The sequence below is a fragment of the Humulus lupulus genome, chromosome 1 (genome assembly GCF_963169125.1).
Source record: "Humulus lupulus chromosome 1, drHumLupu1.1, whole genome shotgun sequence".
NCBI lineage: Eukaryota > Viridiplantae > Streptophyta > Magnoliopsida > Rosales > Cannabaceae > Humulus > Humulus lupulus.
The window spans coordinates 260,014,773-260,023,417 of NC_084793.1; the positions used below are offsets into that span (position 1 = coordinate 260,014,773).

The 8,645-nt window shown below is 32.3% G+C and overlaps 1 long non-coding RNA gene across 2 annotated transcripts; it reads right to left on the minus strand.

Moving 5' to 3' along the window:
* Positions 1-4,059: 4,059 nt before the first annotated feature.
* LOC133805890 (uncharacterized) lies at positions 4,060-8,313 on the minus strand. Of its 2 annotated transcripts, XR_009879009.1 has the most exons (4): positions 8,074-8,313; positions 7,636-7,741; positions 5,998-6,061; positions 4,060-5,874 (listed from the first exon to the last, which is right to left on the minus strand). It is a non-coding gene; the product is annotated as an uncharacterized LOC133805890 (long non-coding RNA). The 2 variants fall into 2 exon arrangements; XR_009879008.1 differs by lacking the exon at positions 4,060-5,874 and having other exon boundaries at positions 5,881-6,061.
* Positions 8,314-8,645: the final 332 nt, after the last annotated feature.

An 8,645-nucleotide genomic window follows, 5' to 3' on the forward strand; every position in this document is an offset into this window, starting at 1 on the left:
CATTCTTGAGCCTTCACAAAAAAAAGTATATATTCCAAGAAAAGGTGGAGTTGCTGATCCAGTATGTCTCTTATCTCATCCACTAAGTGGAAATTAGATTCCAACTCAAATGGAACTAATAATAGAATATAAGCATGTTAATTATCACTCAGAAAATCCTATGCAACTCAATTTACATACTTTAATATCAAATATGTAAGTGCTAGCAGAAAAGCCAGCCAAGTTTAATATCAACAACAAGAGGAGGGAGGGAGTAGTTCAACAGACCAATTCCAACTATAACTGGGAAACCTTTATTCTCCAACAAAGCCTGAATTATCAACATAAGAGTTATATAAATGATTCTATTCAAGTTCTCACTGTCATAATTTCAAAATGATTAAGAGACTTCTAACTTATCTTCCAGTCCATTCTTGTATTGCTTGCACAGAAAAGCAATCCTCTATCCAAGTCATATGAATCGGGCATTGGAGCAAGTTTCATGGTGTCCCTGAAACTGGAAGGATCTATGGTTGCTTCATGAGAGAAGTTTAAACATGACGATGGCAACATACCCAGAAAAAATAAATTGGCAAGCAGAATAGTCTCTTAGTCAATGAAACATACCGATGGTTGAGCTATCTGCAGGAGGGTCTGAAGAAATGAAATGCCCTGTTGCCACTACAGGTTCCATTTTTTTATTTTTTTGGAGATCGAGTCCATGGCTAAGATAGATCCTCAAGCTTATTAACAAGATTCGGAGTAACCCGGATTGGCCTTGGTGCAATTATCGTTTTGTCTTGATTGCTGGCCAGTGGCCAGAGATGTATTAGGCAAAAGTGGAGGTGTATTAAGACGAGGTACACCTGTACAGGCCAACAACACAATCATCGTTACTCTTAAGTCATACATGTATATTTTATTTTATATTTTTCTAAATTACCTTCAAACAAATTCCAAGAGAGAGAAGAGTGAACCACACAAACTAATAAAAAAAGGCTCCAAGGAAACCACATAAAAGCTTTTGAATAATTTTAAATTTCACAAGTAAAATAAACATTAATAAATTAGAAAAACATTATCTCGTTTACAACCTTTTCTATCCATACTCATTTTAAGATATGATTTAGTGAGCCACGGTCCACTAACGCCCATCTTTGATGCTTCATTTCCAACTGTCTACAGAAAATAAGATTAATCAAGGTGATAATAAGTTTAACATATAAAGTCATGTTGAAAAGGATTGATAAAGGTAATGTGTTCCCTTCTAGTAACTTGGTTGATCCCAAAGTAAACAAATTTCATTTGTGTTTACCAAACAGGTTGTCCACCAATCCTCCCCTATACCCAAAATGTACTTCATATGTAATAGAAAGAACTTCAAAACACAGGACACTAATGCAGCATATCCTAATAAAAGAATATATAAGGACATCAGCATAGTATCAACACTAAACCTCTACAAAGTAATAATATAGGCACACAATTCATAATGACTTTATTTACCTCCCAAGGGGACAACCAAGTCACTCTTCATCAAATGGTTGGTCTTGTGTTCAAACCATGGCTATCACCCTTAATAAACTTCTCCAAAAGAATGTTAAAAAAGAAACACATTTTAGTAAAGAATACTAAGTTCATACTTTTCGATTTGTATCCCTCAGCACCATGAATGTCTCACCAAGAGTATCAATTGTTTCAAGTGAAATAGATACATTGTTATTATTCACTGATGTAGATGCTCATTTATAACTGACAACCACATTGTACCCCAAAGCAAGCAGCCCACCTAAAGTCATCCTTCCAACCTGCTTTTGTTATTTAAAAGGATAATCGGAAAGCAAAGAATATAAAGTAGTTATGTATTAAATAACGTACACATAAAATGACCCAAGCACAAGAGCTTTCACATGAGTTTTAAGCAGGAATTATCTTCAAGTGCAAGACAAAACCAAAAGTAAAAGGAAGGACCACATGCTTCATAATAATAGGGGTGCACAAAATAATCATCTCTTTTTAAAACAATTAATGAAGGCTCTGCTGCTGGGATTTGGCTCTAATCCAGAAACACAAACAAAAATTTATCAAATCTAGTCAAATTACTAAGGTCTTTTTGTTGCATGGATATAGCAAGGATAAAGGAATTTCCAACTCAGAAAGCAATATATAACAAGAAATGTAAGGCCTGACAAGCTTGGGTCTTTTTACTATTCACATGCTTGAAAATCATGGCTTACTGAAATAATTTCGCCAATCAATGTGAAAATTTTGTTAGTAATCACTAAGAAGATATGCCTTACCTCAAACTTAACTTTTGGCATGATGGTGAAATTCTTGTCAACAATCCTTTGATCACCAAGAGATAGATAATATCTAATACCAGATTGACGCACTTTTATCCAATCATTTGTCAATGCTTCTTCACTGGCTGAAGGAGGTCTAAGACACATCTCAATAAAACTGATAACAAAAAAGAAAAAAAAAATTAAATCAAAAGGTAATTACAGTTTCTTTCTTTCAATATCGTTGAAAAAACTAGTCAGGGCTAGGAAAATAAACAGCCTGCAACACTCACTTATCTGTTTCTACTTCATATTCTTGAAGAAAATATGCAGATTGTCCACCTCGAGACTGTATCAAAAGCGTAAAAATAATAATAATAATATTAAAAAATTAAATTAATCAGGAATGATACACACATGCCTATTTAGAAATAATAATACTACCCCACAAAAAATATACTAATAATAATAAAATCGTCAACTGTAAAAATTGATAATTAAAAGAAGAAAATATTAGTACAAATCATAAAAGAAATTTAACATAAGAAGTTGTTTAGGCAGGCTTAATAATGTAAGAAAGAAGGAAGCATGCACATAAACACAACCATGTAATCCCAGTATCGTAGTATATCTCTACACAAATATAACACATCTACATTATTAAAGATTATAGCCACAGTTTCTTGGCCAATTAGATATATTAATCACAGTATAATGTCTTCATAGATAGTGAGGGATTTCTTGACATATGCCTTATTCTCCTCTTCTTCCTTTCAACATGTCATTTATACATGCCTCAATAAAGCAAAAGTTGTATTACTTTTAAGATAAAACTCACATAACCTTATGTCCTAGAGAACAATGCACATTTCCTGTCTCCAAACTACTTGAAATTACAAAGCGACAAGAACAATGTAAATAAGGAAAGTCCAAGTTCTATGCATATAAAAAAAGTCTAGAATCCATTGAAAATGGCCTAACAGAACGATTGGATTATTTTATAGGAAAAAAATCAAATTTAAGTACAATACATAAGTCTTGTCTCTAAACTACATGGAATATACAACCATAAGAACAGCATAAATGAGGATGGTCCAAGTTCTATGTATATAAATAAGTCCAACATCAATTGAAACTATCCTAACAGAAAAGTACATACCTCAGTTTTGCATTTTAGTTTATAGATTACCTCTCAAAATGATGAAACAAAGCTATTGTTAATTCTAATCTGCAACAAAAAAGAAGAAAAAAAAAAACACACTCAACTGTGGTAAAGACGGAAGAAAATTGGACCAGGGAGATAACATGATACATAAGATGGTAAGGGCAATAGAAAAGAGGAGACAACATCTGTGGCCCCACCTCAGCGTTACTAAAGTCAAGAAAAAGAGCAGAAAAACATTAACCTGTGCATGATGAAGGTCTGGCTCAATATGCTTTCTGAATAGAGGGAAAATGCTATCAATAAGGTAACCCAGCGAACAAGAATCACTAATGTCATACTTAACTTTGGACAGGAGACTAAAATGAACACTGCCGACCTGATATAAGAGAATTACATACGGCTGTATCAATCTTTCATTTTCAACCAAAAAACTTATGTATTATAATATATATATCACTAATTACCTCAAAATAATTAAATGAGCCATACGATATACTTATATGTTCAAAACTGAAATTTGTAGTTCTCTTTCATCCATATAACGAAAGCTTAAATCCAGAACAAATATCGAAAGGTTCAATAGACCATAAAAGGGATCTTTAATGCAAAACCTCCAAAGTAGATTGTCTAAAATTACTAGTTAGCCATCGTATAGGTGTCTCATTCAAGCAATAGTCATGTACATGCAAAGTTAATGTGACTATATACTAGACTCCATTTCAAACTAATGAAATGGAGAAATTGTCAAAAAATTTCAAGAGCATATTCATCAAGCCATACAGATAGATTAGTAGATACTTTATCAACTTGTAACAGTCAAGAAACAGAGGTTTCTATTTGTTTCCTACTGATGGCCATCACAAGAAAATGTCACAATCACAAATGATAAAATTAAAGTTCTCCCAAACTTACGTTATTAAAACTCCAAATCTACAACATGACAATAAGCCCAACCTCTATCCACCACCACAATTTTCCAACAACTTAGGATCAGTCCTTGTGGTTACCAGGCTACCATCAGGCCTAAAGAAAGATATATATAGCAGTACCTGCGCTCATCTCTTTTAAGTAATAGTCTACTCATATTTCAATAATAACAATTTATCTAATGAAACTAAAGTAGATCCAGGCTCTTAAGTCTAACGCACACAAGACTTCAGCAAAACAATGTAAGGATATAGTCTACAAGAGTGGTGAGAAATCCCAAAATCCAGAAAACAGAACACTCCCACATTAGTACAAAAGAGAATAAAGCTTTTCAACATTTATATGCCTTACTTTTTTAAGGTGTGTTAATAATGATACTCATTTTCTCACCCTTCCCGAGTAAAAAATATGTCTAACATCGGTATGCTGGTCTATTTTTATGCATCTGTTTTGTTCATTTAATTGTATATTTTAAATGTACATGAAAAAATAAGCCTTGAGAATTTATTTAAAAGGCTGTTGAATCAGCATGTAATTTGCAAGAGTATTTGACTTTTACAGACCTCATATATGCTGCCAACATCTTCATCATTTGCAGGCTCTGCATTTGCCTACTCAAAATCATGTTTCTTCTATTTAAATATATTCTACAGAACAACCTTTTTACTTCATGAAAAATAAAAATAAAAAATAAAAAGGATAGAAAGTAATACTACCATAAAAAATAAATAAACAAATGTGCTCCTATATTTACTTCACCATCCAAATTTTTTGGAATAACTGATTATCTCTGAAACAACACAATATAATTTTCTTTTTTATATGAAAATTAAAAAAGAAAGAAACTTGTATTAACGAAAAAAATCATACAAGAATAGTGTGGAAAAGCCATACTTGAAACAACAGAAAATCCAAACCCTCGCAAAATCAGAAAACAAAACACCCTCAAAACCTTTCTTCAAATAGGAAAAAAAATCCCAATATCCAATTTTATACAATAAACAATCCTCACTTTCTTGATATGTGTGATAAAACATCAAGAAACCAAATATCTAATACAAGAAAACTACTGAATATTCCCAAGTCAAGAGAGGCGTATAAATAGCCTAGGTGACTATCAGGTATTCAATTCTCTGAAATCAAAATTGATCTTACTTTTCATAAGATTGGAAACAAAATAAAACATCATCCTATCAAATTATAATACACAATAAACTAAATAAGGAAAATAGAATTAAAACAGAAAATAAGGAAACTAGAACTAAAACAGAAACAAGGATATCATAGTTGTGGCTGATATGAATGTACATGGCTGATCTAATATCAATGGAAAATCTTCCAACACTAGATATTTTTTTAAAAAAATAAAAAATCTCAAGTATGGAACAATCTTAATCCTTAGCATTCTTTGAAAAAACAGACACACATATAATGATAAACATTGATTGTGAAAATAAAGACATAAGAGCAATATACATTCAAGTGTTATGTGCGAAGCTGCACGCCCCATAAGTCGCACAACTGTAGTTGACAATTAAATTTCGTTAAGCTCACTAGAGTGCAAATCAAAAGATAAGATGAGTTAAACTGTAATCTAAAAGCTAAATCACTACATGTTCCATGACTTTCAACCAGCATACTTACAGTGATAATATTTTCCAGTTGATCTGGCATCTATCATGACATTTCCAATCCTTTATGCATATATCTGAATAAAATGAAGTGCATCACATTATATTAGCTTCCTTCAGTGTATCTGTTAGTTGCATATCATAGAAGGTGTCACGCTATTCATGCCAAGAAAAATCAGGCAGAACCAGACTTAGGCTAATCAAGTCAGTATTATATACAAACTATAATCTAGAAGTTAAGACATTTATCCTCATTAAAACTAAAAGTGTAGCTATTTATATATCCAATATTTTTATTCTCTAAAGATGTTTTAGTTAATGAGCATTCCCCTGCCTACAGGTGAGAAATTACAGAAGATTATGGGACACATTCAGTTTGTGAATGTATCGTTTTGCTATGCTTCAAGGATGAAAGTATGATATACTTCTTATCACATAATGATAATAGTTTGAAGGAATACATGGATGTAGGTTTTAGAGAAAGAAAGATTTGAGTCCTTATAGAAGTGTATTATGTAGATTGCTTGATTCTTTAAGTGACTTCATTGGTACTAATGTTTTTTTTGTTTCCCAGATTGGAGATTAACTTAATTTTTTACTTTTCTTCTGCATTTACTAGATACTGGTTCTAGATTGTGTAAACATTTCTATAGAAGCAAATGAAGTCATTGCAATTGTATGAATTATCTCTACTTTTTACTTGTGTTTTTCTACATGATTCTTTCACAAAAGCACTCAGACTAATTGCATCTAAATTTTCCAAGGTCGGCCCAAATGGTAGTGGAAAGAGCACAATAATCAATCTCTTGCTTCGTCTCTACAAGCCCACCAGTGGTCAGGTAAGCTCAGTTCTTCCATGTTTCGTGACCTTCTGTAAAGGGCACTGTAAGAGTTGAATGTGGAAACTTGTATCTCATATAAAAGGTGCAATTGAACTGCAGATTTACATTGATAGTATCCCTCTTAAAGAGTTGGATGTCAAGTGGATGAGAGAAAAAATCGGCTTAGTTGAACAGGTTAGAAGACCAATTAGCTAGACATTTGTTAAGCCACCTAGAGAATTACATCTAATTTTTCTTGTTAGATAGGAACCCCATCTGTTTCATATGGATGTGAAGTCAAATATCAAATATGGCTGCTCTAGAGACATTAAACAGGAAAACATAAACCTGTTAGAATAATAACTTTAACACCTAATTAGTTTTTTAAGCAGGACAAGGTACTTTGAATATTATACTTTATTTCATCAAAACATAGCATCACCAAATTTTCTTGCAAGTTATAGTTGATAGCCCACACAACAATTAACCAACTTATCTGCAAACAATTTTCTATGAGAAGTTCATTCTCTTAACATGTAAAGGTTGATGCTTTAAAGTAAATTCATAAGTTCATGACCATAATGAATTAGCAAGTAAATAAGATGATTCTAGGAATATAAATATAACACAGTGGCAGTGAAAAAAAAATTGCTTCAACAAATAAAATTATCATCAGGTACATGGATACAATTTTCAAGCTAGTGGGGTTCAAGTTTGTATCTACTAAAAAATAAAGATTGTTGTTCCAAAATTTCCTACACGATATATGGAAAGAACCATAAAGAAATTTAAGGGTTCAAGTTGAAAAAATTTCTTTTAGTTGCAGTCACCTTGCAAGCAGTATCAAACCCAAAACATGTTGGGAATTCTTTGCATTTCAAGTCACCATCAATGGTTTTTGGACACCCAATCACCTAAGTTTTCAAATTCTTTCCCCTGGTTGAACAAAAGAAAAAAACCAAACTGTGTTAAACAAACCAACAAAACATGCCCATATAACGATCTTGATTTCTGCCCATAGCTTTACCCTAATTTCTTCTTCTTCTTCCTTTACAATACAAATACATACAATGGTACAATACGACTCAATACCCTTACAAATTCACATTTACAGAGCAGAAGCCCCAAATAACCAAACCCATTATCAAACCCATAATAGAACTTAACTATTTCCCACATATAATAAATTCACCACAAAGAACAACCAAATATGATAATGCCAGAAAAAGCACCAAACTGAAAGAATGTCGTTTGAAAGAGATGCTTACCCAGATCGGCCCAGACACCGGAAGTTCTTGCTTCCCCAAATCTGCCCAAGCATTACACCTTTGTCGCGCCTAGAAAATTAATGATATGCTCGGATGCAGGGACAACAATGTTTGTCTCGTTCGGTGCTTCGTTGACAGGGACGGCGATGCAGATGGAGGAGGGAAGAAGATGGAGTGAGTAGGATAGAGCAGCAGCTGAAGAAATCGGGGAATAAAAAAGAAGAAGAAATCGGGGGAAAAAGAAACAAGGTCAGAGGGAAAAAGAAAATAATATCTTTAGTTTTTTTACTTTTATTAAATAAAATCTTATTATAAAATAAATTTCTTTATTTTCTTTTTGGCCCCAAATTTCAAAAATCATCTCTATTAAGTCCTTTGCTAAATTCATTTTATTTTTTAAAAATCCCAATTATAATTAAATAACATTTTAATCCAATAATCTTGACTAATCAAAATTCTTTCTTTTAATCCCAAATATTATAATTAAATCATAATTTATTTTAAATATCACAAATTTTTGGGTAAACCTTTCATCCAATTGGATATATATTCTTATTTATTCCTGTAAATGA